The 16,061-nt window shown below is 47.4% G+C and overlaps 1 protein-coding gene and 1 pseudogene across 1 annotated transcript in view; both read left to right on the top strand.

The window, feature by feature from the left end:
- The window catches only part of LOC137535897 (zinc finger protein 850-like), an 89,847-nt pseudogene extending 82,430 nt beyond the window's left edge, over positions 1 to 7,417 (top strand).
- The window catches only part of LOC137535602 (zinc finger protein 585A-like), a 393,680-nt gene that overhangs the window by 267,922 nt on the left and 109,697 nt on the right, over positions 1 to 16,061 (top strand). The gene's annotated exons all lie outside the window — the stretch shown is intronic.

Genomic DNA, 16,061 nt, shown 5'->3' with positions numbered 1-16,061 from the left:
CAGGACTGATGGACAGATCTGTGTAATATGTGTATACATAGCTCCCTCTGTTTCTCTTTCCCCCTCATGTGTCCCTCTTTCAGGACTGATATACAGATCTGTGTAATATGTGTATACATAGCTCCCCCTGTCCCTCTTTCCTCCTCATGTGTCCCTCTTTCAGGACTGATGGACAGATCTGTGTAATATGTGTATACATAGCTCCCACTGTTCCTCTTTCCTCCTCATGTGTTCCTCTTTCAGGACTGATGGACAGAGCTGTGTAATATGTGTATACATAGCTCCCCCTGTCCCTCTTTCCTCCTCATGTGTCCCTCTTTCAGGACTGATGGACAGATCTGTGTAATATGTGTATACATAGCTCCCTCTGTCCCTCTTTCCTCCTCATTTGTCCCTCTTTCAGGACTAATGGACATATCTATGTAATATGTGTATACATAGCTCCCTCTGTCCCTCTTTACTCCTCATGTGTCCCTCTTTCAGGACTGATGGACAGGTCTGTGTAATATGTGTATACATAGCTCCACTGTCCCTCTTCCCCCCTCATGTGTCCCTCTTTCAGGACTGATGGACGGATCTGTACAATATGTGTATACATAGCTCCCCCTGTCCCTCTTCCCCCCCTCATGTGTCCCTCTTTCAGGACTGATGGACGGATCTGTGCAATATGTGTATACATAGCTCCACCTGTCCCTCTTTCCTCCTCATGTGTCCCTCTTTCAGGACTGATGTACAGATCTGTGCAATATGTGTATACATAGCTCCCCGTGTCCCTCTTTCCTCCGCATGTGTCCCTCTTTCAGGGCTGAAGGACAGGTCTGTGTAATATGTGTATACATAGCTCCCCTGTCCCTCTTCCCTCCTCATGTGTCTCTCTTTCAGGACTGATGGATGGATCTGTGTAATATGTGTATACATAGCTCCCCTGTCCCTCTTTCCTCCTTATGTGTCCCTCTTTCAGGACTGATGTACAAATCTGTGTAATATGTGTATACATAGCTCCCTCTGTCCCTCTTTCCTCCTCATGTGTCCCTCTTTCAGGACTGATGGACAGATCTGTGTAATATGTGTATACATAGCTCCCTCTGTCCCACTTTCCTCCTCATGTGTCCCTCTTTCAGGACTGATGGACAGATCTGTGTAATATGTGTATACATAGCTCCCTCTGTCCCTCTTTCCTCCGTATGTGTCCCTCTTTCAGGACTGATGGACAGATCTGTGTAATATGTGTATACATAGCTTCCCTCTGTCCCTCTTTCCTCCTCATGTGTCCCTCTTTCGGGGCTGATGTATAGATCTGTGTAATATGTGTATACATAGCTCCCCTGTCCCTCTTTCCCCCTCATGTGTCCCTCTTTCAGGACTGATGGACAGATCTGTGTAATATGTGTATACATAGCTCCTCCTGTCCCTCTTTCCACCTCATGTGTCCCTCTTTCAGGACTGATGGACAGATCTGTGTAATATGTGTATACATAGCTCCCCCTGTCCCTCTTTCCTCCTCATGTCATGTGTCCCTCTATCAGGACTGATGGACTGATCTGTGTAATATGTGTATACATAGCTCCCCTGTCCCTCTTTCCTCCTCATGTGTCCCTCTTTCAGGACTGATGGACAGATCTGTGTAATATGTGTATACATAGCTCCCCCTGTCCCTCTTTCAGGACTGATGGACAGATCTGTGTAATATGTGTATACATAGCTCCCCCTGTCCCACTTTCCTCCTCATGTGTCCCTCTTTCAGGACTGATGGACAGATCTGTGTAATATGTGTATACATAGCTCCCTCTGTCCCTCTTTCCTCCGTATGTGTCCCTCTTTCAGGGCTGATGGACAGATCTGTGTAATATGTGTATACATAGCTCCCCCTGTCCCTCTTTCCTCCTCATGTGTCCCTCTTTCAGGACTGATGGACAGATCTGTGTAATATGTGTATACATAGCTCCCCCTGTCCCTCTTTCCTTCTCATGTGTCCCTCTTTCAGGACTGATGGACAGGTCTGTGTAATATGTGTGTACACAGCTCCCCCTGTCCCTCTTTCCTCCGTATGTGTCCCTCTTTCAGGGCTGATGGGCAGATATGTTTAATATGTGTATACATAAATTTTGTACAGCAGAAGGAAATGGCAGCGCTTCCAAACAGACGCTGCACCTGAATTGACTACCTGCACAAGTATGCAGAGCTCAAATACCGTGCAGATTACACACCTTGCATTCAAAACAGGTACAGTAAAGGGGTGCTAGCTTCAGCATAAGTTGTGCACAAATTATCCCTAATAGACTCTCCTATGGCAGTGACGTGCCCCCACAGGAGAGAAACTAACCACTAATCTAGCAGTGAAACATATCAAAAAGTGAAGCATATTCAAGCAGTGAAAATTGTCCAAAAAAGGGTTAAAACCTCAACCTAATGTAACAGTGAAACATATCCAACAGTGACCCCTAGCTAGTCTAAAATTAAAAACATAATCCTTACCTGGTGCAGCTAGCCATAAACCGCTGCCAGCACTGCTGTACCCTCCCAGGAATGTGTGCATGGAGAGGAGAAGAGAAGCACCAGATGATGAGCAAGGCACACTGGGAGAGAGGACTGTGGTACTGAATGTGCAGGAGACCACAGCTTATGGGAGATTATCACCCCCAGCAAATTATGTGCTTTTCTGTGCTCTGTGTATTACTGCTAATATCCTACAGCTATAATCTGTTATCCTTTACAGGACTAAGATCTGAGCTCAAAGAGCAAGAGAGGAGTGATCAGCAGTCTATGGAGGAGGGTGACATGATGAGGACAATTAAAGAGGAAGAAGAAGAGACATATGTGAGGAGTGATCAGCAGTCAGTGGAGGAGGGTGACATGATGAGGACAAGTAAAGAGGAAGAAGAAGAGACATATATGAGGAGTGATCAGCAGTCTATGGAGGAGGGTGACATGATGAGGACATGTAAAGAGGAAGAAGAAGAGACATATGTGAGGAGTGATCAGCGGTCTATGGAGGAGAGTGACATGATGAGGACAAGTAAAGAGGAAGAAGAAGAGACGTATGTGAGGAGTGATCAGCAGTCTATGGAGGAGGGAGACATGATGAGGACAAGTAAAGAGGAAGAAGAAGAGATGTATGTGAGGAATGATCAGCAGACTATGGAGGAGGGTGACATGATGAGGACAAGTAAAGAGGAAGAAGAAGAGACGTATGTGAGGAGTGATCAGCAGTCTATGGAGGAGGGTGACATGATGGGGACAAGTAAAGAGGAAGACAATGTTACAGAGGGCAGAACAAGTGAGTATTCAGTATTGTGTTTATACCTCATTACAGGCATACTGTGCAGTCACATTACTCACAGATTGGTCACAGTAGGGGGGGTTAGTGTTACCGGCCTGTAATAAGCTGATAATGGTCACTGTACATTACTGTACACAGATTGGTCACAGTAGGGAGTGACTTAGTGTTACTGGCCTGTAATAAGCTGATAATGGTCACTGTACATTACTGTACACAGATTGGTCACAGTAGGGGGTGACTTAGTGTTACTGGTCTGTAATAAGCTGATAATGGGCACTGTACATTACTGTACACAGATTGGTCACAGTAGGGGTGACTTAGTGTTACTGGCCTGTAATAAGCTGATAATGGTCACTGTACATTACTGTACACAGATTGGTCACAGCAGGGGTGACTTAGTTTTACCGGCCTGTAATAAGGTGATAATGGTCACTGTACATTACTGTACACAGATTGGTCACAGTAGGGGTGACTTAGTGTTACTGGCCTGTAATAAGCTGATAATTGTCACTGTACATTACTGTACACAGATTGGTCACAGTATGGGGTGACTTAGTGTTACTGGCCTGTAATAAGCTGATAATGGTCACTGTACATTACTGTACACTGATTGGTCACAGTAGGGGTGACTTAGTGTTACCAGCCTGTAATAAGCTGATAATGGTCACTGTACATTACTGTACACAGATTGGTCACAGTAGGGGTGACTTAGTGTTACTGGCCTGTAATAAGCTGATAATGGTCACTGTACATTACTGTACACAGATTGGTCACAGTAGGGGGTGACTTAGTGTTACTGGTCTGTAATAAGCTGATAATGGGCACTGTACATTACTGTACACAGATTGGTCACAGTAGGGGTGACTTAGTGTTACTGGCCTGTAATAAGCTGATAATGGTCACTGTACATTACTGTACACAGATTGGTCACAGCAGGGGTGACTTAGTTTTACCGGCCTGTAATAAGGTGATAATAGTCACTGTACATTACTGTACACTGATTGGTCACAGTAGGGGTGACTTAGTGTTACTGGCCTGTAATAAGCTGATAATGGTCACTGTACATTACTGTGCACAGATTGGTCACAGTAGAGGGTGACTTAGTGTTACTGGCCTGTAATAAGCTGATAATGGTCACTGTACATTACTGTACACAGATTGGTCACAGTAGGGGTGACTTAGTGTTACCGGCCTGTAATAAGCTGATAATGGTCACTGTACATTACTGTACACAGATTGGTCATCGTATGGGGTGACTTAGTGTTACCGGCCTGTAATAAGCTGATAATGGTCACTGTACATTACTGTACACAGATTGGTCACCGTATGGGGTGACTTAGTGTTACCGGCCTGTAATAAGCTTATAATGGTCACTGTACATTGCTGTACGCAGATTGGTCACAGTTGGGGTGACTTATGTATAGGAGTATATATGTATGTATGTACATCCAGCTACAGCAGTATTAGTGGTTTGGGATCTCTGACATAAATGGATCATTCCTCCACCTCGCAGCTCCTATAATTTAGTGTTGTGTAACGTCACAATATCTTTATTTGCACAATTGGGGACAAGAGAGAGATAAAGGGACATTACAAGCGGCATATGAGTGACACGAGGATACAATGGTAATAAGAATGTGTAAGTGACACCACATTGCTCTACAAACATAACACAGATCTCTTGCTATAAGTACATATAGGTCTGTTGTCACAGGAGTAACACATTGCTGCCATTGTCTCATCAAGCTCTACAATTTACTGCTTTCCATGTATGGCCAATGCTATAGCTGTAGGGAGGGTCAGTGACATGCAGAGAACTCTGAGATGGTGCAAATTGTATGCTAACAATATGCAAAGTTATGCAGCTGCTGCATCTGGTCCATTTCTAATCTGCATAAACTTTGCACCAACTTGGAATTATCAGCAGCTCACTGACCCTCCCTAATGATAATTGCTCCTCCCCTCAGAATTCTCTAACAGGAAGTGATGATGTTTCTCTATTTGCAGCACGGAGTCCCGGCATCAGGAACCTCTCAGAGACTCGTCTCTCTGTATCCGCAGACTGTACAACGGATGATGATGTCACTGGACAAGAGTCTCCTGCAGATATCCTGGTGACCCCAAATATTCCCCCAGACTCCCCTCACCTGTCTAACCCTGAGGGGCCTCATACCCAGCACAGCTCTCCCCCTGCTGGAGGGTCTCATTCTTGTCCCACGTGTGGGAAATGTTTTGTATGGAAATCACAGCTTGTTAATCATGAGAAATCTCACGCTACTGGGAAATCCTATTCATGTGCAGAGTGTGGGAAATTTTTTGTAAATAAATCCTATCTGGTCATACATGAGAGATCTCACACTGGTGAGAAGCCCTATCCATGTTCTGAGTGTGGGAAATGCTTTGGACGGAAATCAATGCTTGTTATTCATGAGAGATCTCACACTGGTGAGAAGCCCTATCCATGTTCTGAGTGTGGGAAATGCTTTGGACGGAAATCAATGCTTGTTATTCATGAGAGATCCCACACTGGTGAGAAGCCCTATTCATGTGCTGAGTGTGGGAAATGTTTTGGACATAAAACACACCTTGTGAAACATGAGAGAATTCACACAGGAGAGAAGCCTTATTCATGTGCTGAGTGTGGGAAATGTTTTGCCCAAAAATCACATCTCATCAGACATGAGAGATCTCACACGGGAGAGAAACCCTATTCATGTGCTGAGTGTGGGAAATGTTTTGCTTACAAAACACATCTTGTCACACATGAGAAATCTCACACTGGAGAGAAGCCCTATTCATGTGCTGAGTGTGGGAAATGTTTTGTACAGAAATCACAGCTTGTCGTACATGAGAGATCTCACACTGGTGAGAAGCCATATTCATGTGCTGAGTGTGGGAAATGTTGTGTGCATAAATCAGAACTTGTCAGACATGAGAAATCTCACACTGGTGAGAAGCCCTATTCATGTGCTGAGTGTGGTAAATGTTTTGCACAGAAATCAAACCTTATCTGTCATGAGAGAATTCACACTGGTGAGAAGCCTTATTCATGTGCTGAGTGTGGGCAATGCTATGCATATAAAGAACACCTTGTCAGCCATGAGAGATCTCACACTGGGGAGAAGCCCTATGCATGTGCTGAGTGTGGGAAATGTTTTGTTCTTAAATCATCTTTTGTCAAACATGGGAGAACTCACACTGGTAAGAAGCCACATGCATGTGCTGAGTGTGGGAAATGTTTTGTGTGGAAAGCAGATCTTGTCAGTCATGAGAGATGTCACACTGGTGAGAAGCCCTATCCATGTGCTGAGTGCGGGAAATGTTTTGTACGTAAATCAGAGGTACGTAGTCATGAGAGATCTCACACTGGTGAGAAGCCCTATCCATGTGCTGAGTGTGGGAAATGCTTTGGACAGAAATCAATGCTTGTTATTCATGAGAGATCCCACACTGGTGAGAAGCCCTATTCTTGTGTTGAGTGTGGGAAATGTTTTGGACATAAAACACACCTGTGTGAAACATGAGAGAATTCACACAGGAGAGAAGCCTTATTCATGTGCTGAGTGTGGGAAATGTTTTGCCCAAAAATCACATCTCATCAGACATGAGAGATCTCACACTGGTGAGAAGCCCTATTCATGTGCTGAGTGTGGGAAATGTTTTGTATGGAAAGCACAGCTTGTCAGTCATGAAAGATCTCACACTGGTGAGAAGCCATTTTCATGTGGTGAGTGTGGGAAATGTTTTACACATAAATCACAGCTTGTTAGTCATGAGAAATCTCACACTTGTGAGAAGCCCTTTTCATGTACTGAGTGTGGGAAATGTTTTGCTCATAAATCACACCTTGTTAGTCATGAGAGATCTCACACTGGTGAGAAGCCATATTCATGTGCTGAGTGTGGGAAATGTTTTGTATGGAATTCACAGCTTTTCAGGCACAAGAAATTTCACACTGGTGAGAAGCCATAGTCATGTGCTGAGTGTGGGAAATGTTTTGCATGGAAATCACAGCTTGTCAGACATGAAAGATCTCACACTGGTGAGAAGCCATATTCATGTGCTGAGTGTGGGAAATGTTTTGGAAGGAAATCACATCTTACCAGACATGAGAGATCTCACACCGGTGGTAAGTAAGGGTCAGTGATAGCTTTGCCTCCAGTGAACCTGAAGTGGCCACAGCATACTGCTCTCAATCTCCCCAGCATAGCAGGCAGTAGGGGGGGGGGGGGGTGCAGCAGCCAATAACAGGCTTCCTCAGTTCTGCTTATCCCTCTCTTATCACTGGGAGAAGCTCTATTACTGCACTGAGTGTGGGAAATGCTTTGGCCATCAGTGTTCCTATTATCTCTTGCTAGATGCACATGGCAGCAAATTTACCCAGAATCCAGAGGACTCTCTCATGCAGCTCACTGCATCGGTTTGTGAAGCATTAAACTCCCTGACCTGAGGTGACGTGATGACATTAACATAAAGGGGTTTATTCAGTTCAGTTTTCTGCTGGAGATCATGTTCATCTTCTCTTTAAAAGTAACCTTAAAGAGAACCCGAGGCGGGGTTCTATGACTGCAATCCACATACAGAGGCTGGGTCTGTCTATACAGCCCAGCCTCTGTTGCTATTTCAAACCCCCCTAACTTCCCCCTGCGCTCTGTAATCAGACATAAATCACAGCCGTGCTGTGCAGGCTGTGTTTACATCAGTTCTGTCACTCTGCCGCTCCCCCCGCCTCCTGCAGAGCTCCGGTCCCCGCCCTCGTCCCTTCCCTCCAATCAGCGGCGAGGGAAGGGACGCGGGCGGGGATCGGAGCTCTGCAGGAGGCAGGCGGAGCGGCAGAGTGACACTACTGATGTAAATACAGCCTGCTCTGACAAGCTGTGTGTCAGCAGCGCTGCTGTGATTTATGTCTGGACAGTAGAAAGAAAAGCAGAAACCGCTGGCACTGCAGGAATCAAAATACATCCAAGAGGAGGGAGGAAGAGGAGGGGGGAGCACTACACAGCCCCAAACGGAAGTGTATTCGAAGTGTGTCCTCAGCGTGCTCAGGTCCAAGTTACAGCATGGTTGGAGGGAGGAGAAGAAAGCGCCAGCACTGCTGTTACACACTTTATTATAACGTTGATAAAATCAATACAGGGACATTCATCCAGACAAATTGGAGAAACACATACCGTGGGTGGGTGTAGAAGGTGCGGTGGGTGCAGAGCCTGACTGCCGTTTCGCACTACATGCGCTTCTACGGAGGCTATACCGTATAGCCTCCGTAGAAGCGCATGTAGCGAGAAACGGACGTCAGGCTCTGCACCCACCGCACCTTCTACACCCACCCGCGATTTTATCAACGTTATAATAAAGTGTGTAACAGCAGTGCCGGCGCTTTCTTCTCCTCCCTCCAACTGTGATTTATGTCTGATTACAGAGGGAAGTTAGGGGGGTTTGAAATAGCAACGGAGGCTGGGCTGGGCTGTATAGACAGACCCAGCCTCTGTATGTGGATTACAGTCATAATAGAGTTTCACTTATCTCAAGCATCTACCAGTCCCCTGCAGCCGTCCTGTGCCCTAGCAATCACTCGCGGCTCCTCCTGTCCCCTGCCACCAGCCCCCTGCAGCCGTCCTGTGCCCTCGCAATCACTCGCGGCTCCTCCTGTCCCCTGCCACCAGCCCCCTGCAGCCGTCCTGTGCCCTCGCAGTCACTCACAGATCCTCCTGTCCCCTGCCACCAGCCCCCTGCAGCCGTCCTGTGCCCTCGCAATCACTCGCGGCTCCTCCTGTCCCCTGCCACCAGCCCCCTGCAGCCGTCCTGTGCCCTCGCAGTCACGCACGGATCCTGCAGTCCCCTGCAGCCGTCCTGTGCCCTCGCAATCACTTGCAGGTCCTCCGGCCCTGCCGCCAGCCCCCTGCAGCCATCCTGTGCCCTAGCAATCACTCAGGATCCTCTGGTCCCCCGCCGCCAGCCCCCATGGCTGGAAATGTGTGACTAGGGTTGTGCTTAGGGTTGTAGCAGGGGCGTGGCTTTGTGGATAGCTGCATGGCTGGGAATGTGTGATTAGGGTTGTGGTGGGGGTGTAATTAGGGGTGTGGCAGGGTCGTGGCTTTGCATATAGCTGCATGGCTGGGAATGTGTGATTGGGGGTGTAATTAGGGGTGTGGCAGGGGTGTGGCTTTGCATATAGCTGCATGGCTGGGAATGTGTGATTAGGGGAGTGCTGGGGGTGTAATTAGGGGTGTGGCAGGGTCGTGGCTTTGTGTATAGCAGCATGGCTGGGAATGTGTGATTAGGTGTGTGTTGGAGGTGTGATTAGGGGTGTGGCAGGGGCGTGGCTTTGTGTATAGCTGCACAGCTGGGAATGTGTGATTAGGTGTGTGTTGGAGGTGTGATTAGGGGTGTGGCAGGGGCGTGGTTTTGTGTATAGCTGCATGGCTGGGAATGTATGATTAGGGGTGTGCTGGGGGTGTAATTAGGGGTGTGGCAGGGGCGTGGCTTTGCGTATAGCTGCATGGCTGGGAATGTGTGATTAGGGGAGTGCTGGGGGTGTAATTAGGGGTGTGGCAGGGGCATGGTTTTGTGTATAGCTGCATGGCTGGGAATGTGTGATTAGGGGTGTGCTGGGGGTGTAATTAGGGGTGTGGCAGGGGCGTGGCTTTGTGTATAGCTGCACAGCTGGGAATGTGTTATTAGGTGTGTGTTGGAGGTGTGATTAGGGGTGTGGAAGGGATGTGGCTTTGTGTATAGCTGAAAAAAATACATATATCCAGGCACATCGCCTCTAGTTAGGACATTAAATAAGTTATTAAGGAAAGGGAGGTGCTGAAGGGGGTGTGGCTAGGAAACAGCAAAAATCTATTAACCCCTCGCACTCACGCATGCAAATGTTCAAACAAATGCATTCACAGATTCACTCATGCAGGCACCACTGTTATCCCTACAGCTAAGTTACAAGCCGGGGGTCTTAGTTCACAGAAGAATGCATTCTTATGCTTAGTCACCTATACTGCGCAGAAGTACCCAGGTACACATAGGTGTCCTAACTCTGGCCCTGTAACATGCATAGTGCAGACATGCATTGATAGGTTTGATGCAATGAATGTGTTTGCATGTCTGCACTATGCATGTTACAGGGCCAGAGTTAGGACACCTACGATTACCTGGGTACTTCTGCGCAGTATAGGTGACTAAGCATAAGAATGCATTCTTCTGTGAACTAAGACCCGGCTTTTAACTTAGCTGGGAATGTGTGATGAGGGGTGTGGCAGGGGCGTGGCTTTGCATATAGCTGCATGGCTGGGAATGTGTGATTAGGGGGGTGTAATTAGGGGTGTGGCTGGGGCGTGGCTTTGAAGTATAGCTGGGGATGTGTGATGAGGGGTGTGGCAGGGGCGTGGCTTAGCGTTGAGCTGCATGGCTAAGAATGTGTAATTAGGGGTGTGGAAGGGGCGTGGCTTTGCATATAGCTGCATGGCTGGGAATGTGTGATCAGGGGTGTGCTGGGGTGTAATTAGGGGTGTAGCAGGGGTGTGGCTTTGCATTGAGCTGCATGGCTGGGAATGTGTGATTAGAGGTGTGCTGGGGGTGTAATTAGGGGTGTGGAAGGGGCGTGGCTTTGCATATAGCTGCATGGCTGGGAATGTGTTATTAGGTGTGTGTTGGAGGTGTGATTAGGGGTGTGGCAGGGGCGTGGCTTTGTGTATAGCTGCACAGCTGGGAATGTGTGATTAGGTGTGTGTTGGAGGTGTGATTAGGGGTGTGGCAGGGGCGTGGTTTTGTGTATAGCTGCATGGCTGGGAAAAATACATATATCCAGGCACATCGCCTCTAGTTAAGACATTAAATAAGTTATTAAGGAAAGGGAGGTGCTGAAGGGGGTGTGGCTAGGAAACAGCAAAAATCTATTAACCCCTCGCACTCACGCATGCAAATGTTCAAACAATTGCATTCACAGATTCACTCATGCAGGCACCACTGTTATCCCTACAGCTAAGTTAAAAGCCGGGGTCTTAGTTCACAGAAGAATGCATTCTTATGCTTAGTCACCTATACTGCGCAGAAGTACCCAGGTACACATAGGTGTCCTAACTCTGGCCCTGTAACATGCATAGTGCAGACATGCATTGATAGGTTTGATGCAATGAATGTTTTTCCATGTCTGCACTATGCATGTTACAGGGCCAGAGTTAGGACACCTACGATTACCTGGGTACTTCTGCGCAGTATAGGTGACTAAGCATAAGAATGCATTCTTCTGTGAACTAAGACCCGGCTTTTAACTTAGCTGGGAATGTGTGATGAGGGGTTTGGCAGGGGCGTGGCTTTGCATATAGCTGCATGGCTGGGAATGTGTGATTAGGGGGGTGTAATTAGGGGTGTGGCTGGGGCGTGGCTTTGAAGTATAGCTGGGGATGTGTGATGAGGGGTGTGGCAGGGGCGTGGCTTAGCGTTGAGCTGCATGGCTAAGAATGTGTAATTAGGGGTGTGGAAGGGGCGTGGCTTTGCATATAGCTGCATGGCTGGGAATGTGTGATTAGAGGTGTGCTGGGGGTGTAATTAGGGGTGTGGAAGGGGCGTGGCTTTGCATATAGCTGCATGGCTGGGAATGTGTGATTAGGGGTGTGCTGGGGGTGTAAGTAGGGGTGTGGCAGGGGCGTGGCTTTGCATATAGCTGCATGGCTGGGAATGTGTGATTAGGGTTGTGCTGGGGGTGTAATTAGGGGTGTGGCAGGGCCGTGCCTTTGCATAAAGCTGCATGGCTGGGAATGTGTGATTAGGGGTGTGGTTAGGGGTGTGGCAGGGGCGTGGCTTTGCGTATAGCTGCATGGCTGGGAATCTCAGGCTTGGAGACATTGGGTGATTGCTGGCTTACATTCTGATGACCAGTTCTATGTTAGATGTGAAATGTTAGTAGATGTGATTGCTGGAGGTATTACAGTCATATCAGACACTGCTTATTATGTGTGTACACTCTGTATATAATAAGGAGATACATTATTGGTATATACACAGACTGGCTCCATAGGGTGTCAGTAATAGTTTAAGCCTAACATGATTTTTAGGGTTGATGTTATAATTATCATTTTACTTACAAATCATTGTGTATTATACATGCTGAATTTAGTGCCATACATGTTATGTTTTAATAAAGTTTTTTGAAACATTAATTTCAGTTTATATATTAATATCCTCCGTGAAATTCTTGTGTTGATGAATCCAGTGTTACGGCAGCCACGGTCGGTCCAGACACCAGGAGGGGAGTTACGGTGGCCACACATCTCTCCACTGTGCTGCTGCCAGGGCTGTGGAGTCGCTACAAAAATCCATCGACTCCGGCTCCTCAGTTTAGGATTCCACCGACTATTGTTATATACACAGACTGGAATCATTATATTCAGTTTATATATAGGCACCTACCTATCTAACCTATACTGTGATACCTACCTTGCTAAGCTATACTGGGGCACCTACCTAGCTAACCTATACTGGGGGCACCTACCTAGCTAAGCTATACTGGGGGCACCTACCTAGCTAAGCTATACTGGGGCACCTACCTATGTAACCTATACTGGGGCACCTACATAGCTAACCTATACTGGGGGCACCTACCTATCTAACCTACACTGGGGCACCTACCTATCTAACCTATACTGGGGCACCTACCTATCTAACCTATACTGGGGCACCTACCTATCTAACCTATACTGGGGCACCTACATAGCTAACCTATACTGGGGCACCTACCTATCTAACCTATACTGGGGCACCTACCTAGCTAAGCTATACTGGGGGACCTACCTATGTAACCTATACTGGGGCACCTACCTAGCTTACCTATACTGGGGCACCTACCTATGTAACCTATACTGGGGGCACCTACCTATCTAACCTATACTGGGGCACCTACCTATCTAACCTATACTGGAGCACCTACCTATCTAACCTATACTGGGGCACCTACATAGCTAACCTATACTGGGGGCACCTACCTATCTAACCTATACTGGGGCACCTACCTAGCTAAGCTATACTGGGGGACCTACCTATCTAACCTATACTGGGGGCACCTACCTATTGTAACGAAAAATCTGCAACGCCGGATGGATTGCGGAAATATGGTCGCATCCAGTCCGGCAAGCGGACCTTCCAACGCGGGATGCGGAAATTCGTCCGCATCCGCTGCGCACACCCGTCCGAGCACTCTGCTCCAAACTCACCAACATGCTGTTCACCAGGGTTCTGCCATCTTGCCTCTAGGGGGTGCGGCCGCACGCCAGACACGCCTTTATACTCTTAGAAAGCGTGTCAGCTGACCTGGAGGTCAGCTGACATTTTAGCCTGCTCTGATTGGTTGCTGCCTGGGGTGGAGACTTCTCTCCCAGGCAGTATATAAGGAAGTGCTTTTCAGTCACACTTCGTCTGTGTTTGCGATACCCTGTGTCAGCACTCAGACCTTAGACTAGATCCCAGGTGTTGAAACCAAGGACTTCACACCTAGACTAGGAGATTATTATTGTTATTGATTCTCTGTGTATGATTCTGTGCCTGTCTTGACTTCTCTTCTGCTTCCTGATTCTGTACTCTGCCAGCCCGTACCGTTAACGACTATTGGCTTGGTTCCTGACTATTCTCTCGTCTCACGTCTCTGTACTGTTGCAGCCTGTACTGTTGCCGAACCTCTTTCTGTCTGACCTTGCTCCCTTCAGTGGAACGTCTCCCACTGTTGGGTTATTATCTGAGGCTTGCCTCCCTGAGACGCCGGCCCTAGCAGACCGTTACTGCCAGAGGCCGAGATTCCTCCACTGCCACTTTGGGGGATCTCACACACGGGGTTCCCATTCAGAGGTAACCACACCTCTGAGGAATTGCCGTGTGGTGGATATTTCCACAACTTTGTGAATATTTACTGTTTTGTTTATTTCCATGTTGTTCGTGTGTCCACTGCTTTACATCTACCCGCATTATTAGCAATTCCGCAGATTGCTATATAATCGGGTCTATCCTTGTATTATTGGCGATACTGCGGATCCCCAATAATCAAGGTTCGGGGTGTGACTCTGGTCTGAGTAGATCATTTCAGGCACTTACCGTGTTAGTGAGCCTTCCGCTGATTTACCATCAGGAAGATACTGACTATTTCACTCTAACATATCTGCATTAGTGGTGATTCTGTATATCACCACTTAATCAGATATTTGTGCCTCTTGCTGACACCAATCGTTACACCTATCTAACCTATACTGGAGGCACCTACCTAGCTAACCTATACTGGGGCACCTCCCTAGCTAACCTATTCTGGGGCACCTATCTATCTAAGCTATACTGGAGGCACCTATCTATCTAAGCTATACTGGAGGCACCTACCTAGCTAAGCTATACTGGTGGCACCTACCTATCTAAGCTATACTGGGGCACGTACCTATCTAACCGATACTGGTAGCACCTACCTAGCTAAGCTATACTGGTAGCACCTACCTAGCTAAGCTATACTGGCAGCACCTACCTATCTAACTAATACTGGTAGCACCTTCCTAGCTAACCTATACTGGTGGCACCTACCTATCTAACCTATACTGGGGCACCTACCTATATAACCTATACTGGGGCACCTACCTAGCTAACCTATACTGGGGGCACCTACCTATGTAACCTATACTGGGGCACCTACCTATCTAACCTATACTGGGGCACCTACCTATGTAACCTATACTGGGGGCACCTACCTATCTAACCTATACTGGGGCACCTACCTATCTAACCTATACTGGGGCACCTACCTATCTAACCTATACTGGGGCACCTACCTATCTAACCTATACTGGGGCACCTACCTATCTAACCTATACAGGAGGCACCTACCTATCTAACCTATACTGCAGGCACCTACCTATCTAACCTATACTGGGGCACCTACCTATCTAACCTATACTGGGGCACCTACCTATCTAACCTATACTGGGGCACCTACCTATCTAACCTATACTGGAGGCACCTACCTATCTAACCTATACTGGAGGCACCTACCTATCTAACCTATACTGCAAGCACCTACCTATCTAACCTATACTGGGGCACCTACCTATCTAACCTATACTGGGGGCACATACCTAGCTAAGTGTAAGGCTTGGTGGTGTATTCTCCACAGTCAGCATGCAACGCATGAGCTGGCGTGGAGGAGGTACACACACTAGCACAAGGAAACAGGCTATCCCTAGTATAGTGGAGGGGAGGACTGACTCCAATAGGAGATTGTGGCGCACAGAGCCGGTGCAGATCTGACAGCCACAAACAATGCTTTCGTTATAACGTCTCAGCGCAAAGTAGCGCTGAGCGCATAAACCAGAACTGAGGAGATCAGGGCAGGTAGACAGAATGAACGCTTGCTAGCTAGCGGCTACTTAGCGACAGCAAGCGTCCAAAACAAGACAGACTGGAATGAGGCAGCCAATGCGATTGCAGCGATGGCGTGCCTCACAAAGACAGGACAGGATAGTCAGGAAGTAGCAGGATCAAGATAGATGAACGTAACACAGACAAATATACAATAAGTATGTTTTCCTAGCGTATTACAATTACAGCTATCAATGAAACTATTTGTAACGTCTGACTAACATATGTATATATCGGCAATGAACCGATATATGACATAAGCAGGAACACTGACTAGCACTGGAGCAATACAGGGAACAGGGCTCAGAAGGATTCGCTATCTCTTCGCAGAGATGAACGCAATCCACAAACGGTAACAGGACAGGATTCAGAAGGATTTGTTATCTCCTCGCAGAGATGAACG

Source organism: Hyperolius riggenbachi, chromosome 10 (genome assembly GCF_040937935.1).
Source record: "Hyperolius riggenbachi isolate aHypRig1 chromosome 10, aHypRig1.pri, whole genome shotgun sequence".
NCBI classification, from domain to species: domain Eukaryota; kingdom Metazoa; phylum Chordata; class Amphibia; order Anura; family Hyperoliidae; genus Hyperolius; species Hyperolius riggenbachi.
The sequence above is the reverse complement of the archived record's forward strand: the minus strand, read 5'-3'. Positions and strand labels throughout refer to the sequence as shown.